Source organism: Giraffa tippelskirchi, chromosome 3 (genome assembly GCF_054371585.1).
Source record: "Giraffa tippelskirchi isolate mGirTip1 chromosome 3, T2T-mGirTip1v1.2.pri, whole genome shotgun sequence".
Taxonomy (NCBI): Eukaryota; Metazoa; Chordata; class Mammalia; order Artiodactyla; family Giraffidae; genus Giraffa; species Giraffa tippelskirchi.
Genome location: NC_137277.1, coordinates 186393886 through 186406408, shown reverse-complemented (window position 1 = coordinate 186406408; position 12523 = coordinate 186393886). Strand labels below are relative to the sequence as shown.

Here is a 12523-nt window from a genome sequence, read left to right as displayed (position 1 = left end):
GTGTGAGATCCTGTTATAAGAGAGGTAGAGCTGAGATCAGCCGTCTAACCTATCGCACTCAAGAAAATCACTTCCTCCCTTTGGACCTCAATTTCCCCACCCAAGTGTGCGTCAAAAGTCTATGAGAGGGACTTCTCTGGTGGTCCAAGCGTTAAGAATCTGCCTGCCAATTCAGGGGACACGGGTTCCATCCCTGGTCCGGGAACTAAGATCCCAAGTGCCATGGAGCCACTAAGCCTGTGGGCCACAACTACAGAACCTGAGTGCCCCAGGGCCTGGGCTCCACAGCAAGAGAAGCCACTGCAGTGAGACCCCTACGCTGCAATGAAGAGTAGCCCCCATCAGTCACAACTGAAGAAAGCCCGCGCACAGCAACCAAGACCCAACTCAGCAACCAAGACCCAACTCGGCCAATAAATCAATAATTATTTTTAATCTATGAAAGCTTTTTCAGAACACAGGTCCCCTGACCCCACCCCAGACCTGCTGGATCAGAACCCCAAGAATAAGCCCTGGGAATCAGCACTGTTAACAAGTGGCTCAAGTATTTATTACCATTAGAAAAATTGGGGAGAGTCAAGTTTAAGTGAATCCAAACCCCTGCTGATAAAGGTCTGTATAGTCAAAGCTATGGTTTTTCCAGTAGTCATTTGTGGATGTGAGAGCTGGACCATAAAGAAGGCTGAGCACCGAAGACTTGATGCTTTTGAACTGTGGTGTTGGAGAAGACTCTTGAGAGTCCCTTGGTCTGCAAGGAGATCCAACCAGTCCATCCTAATGGAAATCAGTCCTGAATATTCATTGGAAGGGCTGATGCTGAAGCTGAAGCTCCAGTACGTTGGCCACCTGATGCAAAGAGCAGACTCATTGGAAAAGACCCTGATGCTGGGAAAGATTGAGGGCAGGAGGAGAGGAGGGTGACAGAGAATGAGATGGTTGGATGGCATCACCAACTCAATGGATATGAGTTTGAGGAAACTCCAGGAGATGGTGAAGGACAGGGAAGCCTGGCCTGCTACAGTCCATGGTGTCACAAAGAGTTGCACATGACAGCAACTGAACAACAACAACCACAAAGCCCTGTAAGCCCTTGAAGCCCTGGGGCTTTCTGGGCCATAAGCACTCTTTCCCCATCCTCTTTGTTCCAAGCCCCGTGACAAGCCCCACTCTCTCTCAGGCATCCAGAGCCCAACTGGGATCTGTTCAACCACACACACACCCTCACCACATCCTCCCCTTTTGCCAGAGGAGGAAACAGAGGCCCGGAGAAGTGGAGCCATTTATGCGAAGTCCCATTACTAAGTGGCCTCAACTAGGGTTTGAACCCAGAACCATGTGACTCCAAGTCTACACTGGAGAAGACATGGTTCCTGCCATTGAAGATTTATGCCTTGGTTGGGAAGATGAGACCTGGACATAGCTTATGTACTATATGGCATGAATGAGGACGGAAGGAGGGATCTGGGAGGTGAGGGAGAAATCATTTCCTCCTAGGGAATGGGAGAAAGGCATGCCATGAAAGGCTTCCTGAAAGAGGAGGCATTTGAGCTTACCTTTGAAGAATGGGCGGTCTTCCCGGGTGGCTCAGATGGGTAAAGAAGCTGCCTGCAATACAGGAGACCCAGGTTCGATCCCTGGGTTGGGAAGATCACCTGGAGTAGGAACCCACTCCAGTATTCTTGCCTGGAGAATCCCATGGACAGAGGAGCCTGGCGGGCTACAGTCCATGGGGTCACAAAGAGTCGGACACAACTGAGCTGCTAACACTTTTACTTTTGTTGAAGAATGGAGAGGCTTCTAACAGACAGAGGTGGACTCAGGCAGGGAAGAAGGTATCCCGGGAGAAAAAAGTACAGGAGGCAAACTGGAGGGGAATTCTCCTTTGTCTTCCTCTGAGGCACTAAGCTCCTCTGCCACAGGATCTTTGCACATGCTGTACCCACTGCTTGGAATGCTTTGCCCCTTTCCCCCTTCCTTTTGACCTTAGCTCATCTTCATTGGCCATCCTGACTTGGTCACGTGCCCCCAGCACCACGACCCTCAGCTTCCTGTGGCTGAGATTTTAGTTTCGTGTTCGTGATCATTTCATTCCCGTCTGTCTCCCCACCATCAGTCCTCGGCAGTGCACTATGGGTCTCCTTTCCCTCCCCGTGGTTTTCCTGGTGCCTAGATGGGGGCACACCACAGTGTGTGCTTGGTGAGCAGCTGCCAAGGGGTCTAGAAAAGCATGGAGTGAGGAGAGGCGTGGAGAATTCCAATGATGCTGGAAAATAAGGCCGGAGACTGGATTTCCAGACAAATGCATTCAATGCTCAGTTTTAATCAGACCCTAAAATGCAATATATAAATAGCCAGTTCATGGCCTTAAAAGGAAAAAGTATTTCTTTGGGGCAAGTGATTGGGCCTGGCTTGCACTCCCTTGGTATTCATGGGGGCCAGAGCTGTCTTCTGACTTCATAAAGCCATCACGCTGACTTCGAACCACACTCGGCCATTCCAGAACACCTTTCTGCCTGTGTTCACAAGTCCTCTTGGAGGGGAGTGAGGGGGGGCGGCCCAGAGGCAGGAAACCGGGCTTGGCTGCATATCCCCACTTGAAGGTTTAGGAAACGGCATGGGGTGAGGCACGTGCCTGGGCTCACTCAGCTGGGACAGGAGGACGCAGGGCTCAGTCTGGCTGTGCAGAGTCCATGGTCCTCAACACAAAGTACAAGACAACACAGGGACAGAGGGGGAGAGGGAAGGGGAGCCTTGGCAAGGGCGTCAGAGGATCGGAAGAGAGCCTCTCCCAGGAGGTGGCATGTGAGCCGAGAGCCAGATGACAGGGCGGAGACAGCCATGCAGACCTAGGTGCGTGCAGCATTTCAGCCACATGGGGCTGGTCCTCTAGCCTGCCTCAGTACTCTGGGCAGCCCTCCAGGGCTGCAGCGGACACGCTGTCACCCCAAGCAAGCCCTGACAAGCCGCATCATCTCTTCCTGGTCCCAGTGTGGAGAGAAGGGTCTGGGCTTTGGAATCAGGCAAACAAACCTGGTTTTGAATCAAGCCTAGCTACTCACCATCACATAGGCCCAGACAAGTCATTTAGCCCGCATCTAATCACATCTTCCTCTGGGCATCACCACCCTCTCCTATGGGGTGCTGTGAGCTCAGGCTCTCAGGATGCCTCAGAGGCTGCCTGGGAGGGTCAGCACTCAAAAAGCAGGGATCGGGACTTCCCTGGTGGCCCGGTACTTGGGACGCCACACTTTCAGTGCAGGAGACGTGGGTTCAATCCCTGGTCGAGGAACTGAGATCCCATGGCCAAAACACACACACACACACACACACACACACACACACACACACACAAATCATCCTATATTCACTCTAAGCATAATAAAGGCTCACATCTGGCAAGTGTTTATTATTTGCCAGATACTAAGCCCTGGATGATGAATCTCCTCAACCTCAGTGGATCCTGTTATTCTTTTATCTTACAGGTAAGGAAAGGTAAGAGTTAAATGACTTGCCCACCACTCAAGTCACTGGCAGAACCTGAATAATGACATCGCTGCATACTCAAGGCTCAGTGTTGAAAGTGGAGCCAAACCTTCTGCAGAGGTGGGGCAAGCCGTGTGCCTGGACCTGCCACACCACAGCTTGGCTGAGCCAGTGCAGCCTTTGGGGCCACCCATACTGAATGACCCATTAGGAAGATTCCCCCATTGTCATGTCCTAGGGAGTCATGGGGGGAAAAAAAGGCGTCCGTGCTGGGCTTGACAAACTGCATCCTCACCTAGCACGCCCCCTTTCCAAGCTATGGGATCAGGCTGTCTAGGGACCCTCACTTCCTTGAGCCTCAGAGTCTTCCCCTTCCAAATGGGCATGTTTTCATCATCCCAGCTTTCCAAGATGGTTGCCAGGTTAGTAATAATGTGGTAGAAGCCCTGGGCACAGTACGCGGTAGCTCGGCTTCAGATGAAATCAGAAGGTGTGTTAGGTTCCTGTTGCTACTGCAACAAGATGCCGCAAACTTAGCAACGGAGAAAGAGATGTAGTTCTTATCTTACTGTTCCATGGGTCAGAAGTCTAGCCTGAATCTCATCAGGCTAAACTCAAGCATTCTCAGGGCTGCGTTGCTTGCTGATGGGCTCACTCGTTCGGGTGTTAGCAGAATTCAGCTCCTTGTGTTTGTAGCAGAGACATCTCTGTTTCCTTGCGGACTGTCATCTAGGAGGTTCCCTAGCTCCCAGGGGACTCTCTCTGGTCCTTGCAGGGACTCCCCCACCCCACCCCTGCCACATCTCAGAAGCAGCAACAGGGCGTCAAGTCTTCCTCATACTCTCACTCTGTGGTCTGACTCTCATCTGGGAAAGATTCTCTCCTCTTTTAAGGACTCAAGTGATTAGACTGGGTCTACCTGGATGATCCGGGATAATCTCCCATCTCAAGGGCCATAACCTTAATCACATCTGCAAAGTGTCTTTTGCCCTGTAAGATAACGGATTCACAGATTCCAGGATTAGGTCGTGGACAACTTCAGGAGCTGTGATCCTGCCTATCACGCCCGGGAGGTAACAGAGGTCAAATTAAAAAACTCATCAGCCTCCATCCAACGCAAACACCTCCTTTTACAGGGAGGAAAACTGAGGCCCCGGGAACTTCCTAAGTACCTGCCCAAGACCATACAGCAGGTCCTTGGCAGAGCTGGTCTCCCACCCCCTGGCTGGGTGTCACAGCCTCTGTCCATGACATCACTCCCAAGCGGCTTTCTCATGGAAAAACTTTCAACTTTCCGAAGCCCTTTCTACCAGCTGTGTTCGCCTTGATCCTTTCGCTCTCCTGTGGAGCGGGCACAGAGTGGCTGGTCTCTAGAACTGGCATGAGCAAGTGCTCACCTACTTCTCTCTCTAGGGGTGGAGAGGATCAGAAAGAAACAGGGCAAGAGAACCCCCAGCGAGGCCCATGCTTGGGAAAAGGAAGAGAGAGGGAGAGGGCACTTCCCTCCCCGGGCCGAGCCCTCTGCACGCATCGACCTCTTTCATCCTCCCAAGCATTCTGCAGGGGGAGGCATTGCCCACCTAGACTCTCAGCTAAGATTGGTTTGGCTGCCTATGAGAGCAAGAAAAAGAACAGATAGCCGCTGCCACAGTAAGGCTGTTTAACAATCAGCTGTAAAAGCAAGAAGCACTTATCTAGCTTGTGAGTCTCCTGGCTGGATGGGTCTCGGCGGGGAGCATTCATATGTTTGTGCTCCAACTACTCCGGGTCTCTCAGCAGCTCTTTGGATTTTGTCAGGGCTCTATTGCATGTTTGGGGTGGAGCGCTGTGAGCTGGTCAGGAATGGCCCTGGCGGGGACCGCTGGGGCAACAAGTCTGCTCCACGTGTCTCAGCCTCTAACAGGTCAGCCTGGGTCTGTTCTCACGGCCATCAGATACATGGGAGGGCTTTTTCAAGGCTCTGCTTATATCATATTCACTTACGTTCCACTGGCCAGAGCAAGTCACACAGCCAAGCCCAAAGCCAGAGCCAGAGGGGGATTATACAAATTCTAGGACAAAGGTTGTAGATACAGAGAGGCAATTAATACAACCAGTCTACATAGTAACTTAGACCAAATGGAAATTTATTTTTCTTATGTGTAAAGGATGTCAGAAAATAGGAGTTAGGGCAACTGCATGGAATCATTAGGGATTCAGACTCCTCAGCACACAGTTTCTTGTCCTTATAGCCCAAAATGGCTGCAAGAGCTCCAATTATCACATCCATATGCCAGGCAGCAAGATGGAAGAAGAAAAGTGACAAGGATAGGGCCCCTTCATTTTAAAGAGACTCCCTTGAAGTCCCACACTTTAGCTTATCATTCATCGGCAAGCACATTGTTACATGGCCACTTCTAGCTGCCGAAAAGCTTGAGAAAGTGTAATCTTTTATTAAGGAAGAATGTGCCCAGCAAAGAACCAGGGTTCTATTAATTTGAGAAAGGAAAAATGGATATTTGTTAGGCAGTGGATACTGTCTGCCACAACCCATTTTACAGGTGAGATCCCAGGGTTCATAGAAAGGGGTAACTGGCCTGAAGTAATAGTGTCACCTGAGCATAAGAGAGATGGGACCTGAACCCTGGAGGCTGCTTCTTCTCCGCTCTTCCACCATTGCCACTACCATTCATGATCCTTTGCTAAGCACTCAGCTACTCACGGTGCTGTTTGAGAGTCTGAGTGGCCCAGGCAGTGACACATGGCTGATGTCCCCTGGTCCTTTACTCTGGGCCAAGTCCTGTGCTAAACACTTTACATGCAGGTCTTCATTTAACCTTGCTAGCATCCTTGCCACTGTCCCCACAGAAGGCTCAGTTAGGTCCCCTGATTCGAGATCCAGGCTCTTCCCACCTTGCTAGTCCAGATGCTGGGGTGGGACCGGTTCCCACTGGGTGGCCTCAGATGAGATCAGGGTGCTTGAGCAGCCCACTAGGAGGTGGACCATTGGATGTTTCCACATCATGAAGCCCAGGGCCGGACCTCAGCCTGCTCAAATCACACTTGTGGATAGGGCCAGACAACCAGGACAAAAAAGCAACCTGGGTTTTCGGGTCAGGCAGACCTGGGTCCTGATCCCAGCTCCACTGCTTGGGAGCTGAGGCACACTGGGCAGGAGACATTGATCTGAGTCTCTCTTTCCTCATCTGTAAAATGGACTCTGATCATGTCTGATCATGGCACCAGGTGGATACAGCTAAATCGACAGTGCGTCAAGGGAAGAGTGAGCAGAACTGCCACCTGCCGCCCCAGACGGGAGTTTTTCTCAGGTTTAAGGAAAAGAATAATAGTATCTCCTGGACCAACATTTTTCCCCTCCAAAATATGTTCCTCAGATTACTGGCTCCAAAACGCAATAGCTATTATGTGAAAAGGGCTTCCTGGGCGGCGCTAGTGGTAAAGAACCCACCTGCCAATGCAGGAGACATAAGAGATGCGGATTCGATCCCTGGGTGGGGAAGATCCCCTGGAGAAGGGCACAGCAACCCGCTCCAGTCTTCTTGCCTGGAGAATCCCATGGACAGAGGAGCCTGGCGGGCTGCAGTCCATAGCATCGCAAAGAGTCGGACACAACTGAGCAACTAAGCACGCACACATCACACCAGCCATATTGCCTTCTCCTGGATGCTGCCTGAGGCGGTGTACCAGCCCCCAAGGTCAGTGGATTCAGCCAGGTTCCTGAAAGGCCTAAAACATGAGAGCCAGCCTCCCATGCTTCCTCCTTTCCTCTTCCTTTCTTCCTCCGCCAAGCATCGACCGAGTGCCTGCTCTGAGCTACATACTGTTGCAGGCACCAGGGATAGATTGAATAAGAGACACAAGGCCCCTGTCTGCAGAGAATAGAAAGAAAAGAGCGTGTGGCCTGGTCAGTGACTGGGGCCGGGCTGGTGGTCAGGGAGGGCCTCTCTGAGAAGGTGATGGTTTTGCTGAGGCCTAGATGACGAGGAGGCACCAGTCATGGAAGAGCTGGGGGAGGAGGTTTCCGGGCAGAAATACCATGGGGCCAAGGCCCCGAGGCAAGAATGACCTCAGTGTGAGCAGGGACAGAGAGGCAACCAGTGTGGGAGGCGCTTGGGAGCCGCGGGTTTTATTCCCGGTGGGATCACGGAGGGCGTGTGAAGATGTCAGGGAGGCAGCGGGGTCTGAGAGTCTGGGGTTCAGGGTGGGGTCTCTGACCCCCCCCAGTGCCAGCGACTCTTCCCCTGCCCCTCTAAGCTCATGGGGTCTTCTGGTGAAAGGGCAAAGGCCGAGTGGGGGTCTCCTTCCTTAGAGATCAGCGCGTAATGAGACCCAAACCCACACCCTCTTGCGGTAGCCAGAACCACAGGCCTCCTGACTTTCTGCCTGTCAAAGGACCCTAGTCCCAGAAGACCCCAGAAACCCCCTCCTCCTATTCCTTCACGCCCTGGGACCTGCCCTGGGAGAGAAAGAGGCACACAGAAGGGAAGGCTCCTTCTCCAGGTTCGGCTGAGGAAGAGACTGGAACGTTCCCCCATGGCTCGCTGGGGGCAGCAGGGCCCCTGACCACCTGCTCCCACTGAGCAAGGCCCTGCCTGGCCGGCCTCCGCCGTCCCCTCTCGACCCCCACAAGCCTCTTTTGTGCCTGCTCCCTGGGGCTCCATCTTCTTGCAGGGGTCACGGGGCGCCCCTGACCCCACCCCCCTGCCAGTGCGCCCGGCTAGTAATTGAAAATACCAGAATTCCCTAAAGAGAGACTCACAGGGCAACCTGACACCTCAGGGTGGGCGGCGGGCAGCCAGGAGGGACGGGGGATCGTCCAGCTGTTCCCTTTTCTCCGCCGTTAATCCCCCCGGATTCCAGGAGAAAGGCCGGCTCTGCTTGGTCCTCGCTGGCCCGCCTTGATCGTCTTCCCGGCGAATGCCTCCTCCCTGCCACACCCAGGGTTACAGGGCTTATGGGATCAGAGCCCAGGTTCGCTGCCTGTAACCCAAGCCTACCAGCTAAGCCCACCAAACCCAGACCCCCCTGGCCGTGGGCGACCTGCCTCCACCGACAGCTGAGCGCCCAGAGCCAGGGTGGCCGGGTGGGCGGTGGGCCACGCTGTCCTCAGAGGCCCGCTGAGGCCCACTGATCTCCAGACGTCTGTGGTCAGCCTGCCTCGGCCGCAGCCAGTGGAGAGGACAGGAGATGTTAGACGTGGCTGGGCCTGGGTTCACATCCCAGCTCCACGACTTGGTAACTTTGGGCCAGTTTACTTCATACCTCAGTGCCTCCACTTCCTCATCTGTGAAATGGGGATAACAATAATACCAGCCTCATCGGGTTGCTGTGAATGTTAAATGAGTTAATTGATGTAAAGCAGTTTCTGAAGTGCCTGGCGTGGAGTGAACAGGAAGTGTTTGGGGTTAGCTGTGGGCCTTCCTTGTTTTGTGTGTTGCCGCCCCTACTGCAGCCCTGCGATGGCTTCCCAGTGCCTTTGGGATAAAGCCGCTCCTAAGTCTGAAGGTCTGGCCCCCACCTGCCTCTGCAGCCCCGTCCCTATGCCTGTCCTGAAACTACTTGTCCCGCTGCATCCAGACTCTCCGAGCCCGCAGGCCCCAGAAGACTCTGGCCTGGGCAAATGAGAGGGCAGTCTTGAGCCCAAGTCTCCAGGCACAGCTCAGCTCCTCACTAGGTGTGTGACCTTGAAGTCATCATGCCTCTCTGAGCCTGCGTGTGTGTGTGTGTGTGCATGTGTGTGCACGCTCAGTTGTATGTGACTCTTTGCAACCCCATGGACTGTAGCCCGCCAGGCTCCTGAACAGAAGCCTGGACAATGTAGCCCCCATTGTCCATGGGATTCTCCAGGCAAGAATACTGGAGTGGGTTGCCACTTCCTTCTCCAGGGAATCTTCCCAACCCAAGGATTGAACCCACGTCTCCTGCCTCAGTTTCCTCTTCTGCAAATTGCAGCTATTAACCCTCATCCCACACTGTTATTGAGAGGCTCGAACAAAATGCAGGTCAGCTGCTCAGTGACCAGTGGCCAGTGCCCAGTGACACACCCCCAAACACTCACAGTGTTGACCATGTGCCAGGCACCACACTAAGCATCTGAAGTGTTTTCACTCATTCCTCCCCATAACAGCCCCCGACACTGTAACCATTAGGCTCACTTTGCAGATGAGGAAACCCAGACACTGAGAGCTCTGACCACACCCCCCTCCCCAGGGGTCTATCAATTTCTTTGTTAATTTCCGGTGCACATTTACTTGGAACCAGGCTGATCTCCTGGTAACCAGAGGCGCGCTGGTGAAGAGAATGAGGGCTAGTTCAAGGGCTAGCCCTCCACTGCCTGGCTGCATAAGCCTTGAGCAGGTCACCAAAAAGCTCCAAGCCTCAGTTTCTCCATCTGTAAACTGGGGATGTTAATAGCCCCCAGCTCATAGGGCAATTGTGAGAATTCTGTGTTACACTTGTGTCTGGTTCTTTGGGGTTTTTTGTTTGTTTTGTCATGTAGGATCTTAGTTCCCCAACCAGGGATTGAATCCATGCCCCCTGCATTGGGAGCATAGAGTCTTGACCACTGGACCACCAGAGAAGTCTCTACACCTGTGTTAATAGGTGTTAAGTGACTGGAATAGGGCCTGGCACAGAATAAGTGCTCAGAAAGAGTTAGGTTAGCAGCTTTATCCTTGTTATGACTACACACATACACACAGCCCTGAAAACCCTTCAAGTGACTTCATGGAGCATGAGTGTATGTTGCTTTGTCCTGCCGCTTACTGTCCATGTAGCTTCAGGCAAGTCACTTTACTGTGATTCTCAGTTTCCCCATCTGCTAAATGGGCTGAAGGAGATCTGCTTCACAGGTAGCTGTAAGGATTAAATGCGCTCGTGAATGTCAAAGGCTTAACACAGTGCCCAGCTTAGCAGGTGGTTAATAAACAGTGCTTAGTGAGGCAGGAACAAGGAAGACAGTCTCCTTGTTTGACTAAGGAGGAAACTGTAGGGAGTTCAGTTCAGTCGCTCAGTCGTGTCCAACTCTTTGCAACCCCATGGACTGCAACACGCCAGGCTTCCCTGTCCATCACCACCTCCCGGAGCTTGCTCAAACTCATGTCCATCGAGTCAGTGATGCCATCCAACCATCTCATCCTCTGTCGTCCCCTTCTCCTCCTGCCTTCAATCTTTCCCAGCATCAGGGTCTTTTCCAATGAGTCGGTTCTTCACATCAGGAGGCCAATGTATTGGGAGTTTCAGCTTCAGCATCAGTCCTTCCAGTGAATATTCAGGACTGATTTCCTTTAGGATGAACTGGTTGGATCTCCTTGCAGGGAGCCAGGTCTCTAATCTTCCCAAAAGGCCTGCTGCCCCCTGGCGGGACAAGAAGCTGAGTTGAGGGACAGATGGCCTCCCTTGAGGGTGGGGGGTAGGGCAGATACAGAAAGAACAGAGGACTTCAGGACCACCTGGATGAGCGTCCAAGTCTTTTGGCTGGTGCCACCCCTTCTAGAATGTCTCGGGCCCATTTTTCACAGCTCCTTGAGGTGCTGGAGGGAAGCCTGGACTTGCTCAGGCCCACACTAGCCCCTCCTGGGCTGATGCAACTCCAGGACCAGGGTCAACCAGGAAGGACAGGCTGGTAACATTTGACCTGCAAGCTCTCAGGGATCTTCCAGCTGTGCCCACGATGCAGAGGAGGAACCAGATCCAGAAATGGGGGCCTCCTGCCCAAGGTTGCCCCAGCCTGGTTGGAACCAGGCTGATCTCACGGTAACCAGAGCTGCGCTGGTGAAGAGCCTGAGCCACCAGTTTCAAGAGTCAGCCCTCCACTGTCTGGTTGTATGAGCCATGAGCAGATCACTGAATAGCTCCAAGCCTCAGTTTATCCATCTATAAACTGGGGATATTAATAGCCTGCAGCTCATAGGGCAGTCAGTTAGCAGCAGGCCAGAGAGCAAGCTCCAAGTCTTCTGACCAAGAGACTGTTCCGTCCACCCAGGGGACAAAGGGGTGGAGACAGAGCAGGAAACAAATGATGCTCATCCTCCGAGAGCCCCTACCCCTCCCTGGTCTACGCTCCTGTCGATGTGGCCAGAGCCCCTGCAAAGCAGGATTTGGGTGGGAGGAGAAGAGTCAGCCTCAGCCTCCTGTAGGAATCGCCAAGATGGTCGAGACAGGGCATCCACTTGTTGTGGACCTGCCCAGAGCCAGGAGAGACTACAGGAGGTGCTCCCCCAACACTGGTGAGTCCTCAGCCCATCCTGGGACCATGAAACCCTCAGGCCCAGAGAGCCGAGGGGGCTCCCCTCTCCAGCCACGCCATCGGGAAGAACCAGGCCAGGACTCCTGGATGAACCCTGCTCTGGGAGCAGCAGACCTGGGTTCAGACCCCAGCTCCCCCACGGACGGGCTGTGTGATCTCAGGAAGCCTTGTGCGGCTCTGAGCTTCGGGAGCTGCACCTGTTGGTGGGGCTGGTACAGCCCCCTCGTCGACAGTCAGCTCAGGACACACACGCCTGAAGGGTCCGGGGCCACGGCCAACACGACGTAGGTGCTTTGTGCAGGCTTGTTCCATTTAAGAGGAAGGCGACTAACACAGGGGGGATGCCCTGTGGAGGAAGGAATCACGGATAGGGCTGCGAGCTTGACTTCACTCTGACTCCAAGGCAGCTTACAACCCTCTCCAGACCTCAGTTTCCACATTGGTAAAATGAGGGAATGGGACAAAATTATTTCTAAGGGTCCTTCTAGCACTAAACACAACCTCCTGTGACTTCTTGTCTCCTTCATCTAACTACCCTCCATGAGGGCATTAGCAGCATTGCAGGGAGGGATGGTGAAATTTCCATAACTTGCAATTAACATGTTAACACGCACGGCTCAGTGACATCTTAGTACAGTCACAATGTGGGCACTCACCACCTCTACCTGGTGCCAACCCTTTCATCGTCCCAAAAGAAGACCCCATACCCAGCATTCCCCATGCCCCCTCACCCAACCCTTGGCAACCACAATCTCCTTACTGTCTCTGTCACCTTATCTATTCCATACAATT

The 12523-nt window shown here is 53.2% G+C and overlaps 1 protein-coding gene across 1 annotated transcript in view; it reads left to right on the top strand.

The window, feature by feature from the left end:
- EPHB2 (EPH receptor B2) overlaps positions 1-12523 on the top strand; it is a 219125-nt gene that overhangs the window by 167847 nt on the left and 38755 nt on the right. The gene's annotated exons all lie outside the window — the stretch shown is intronic.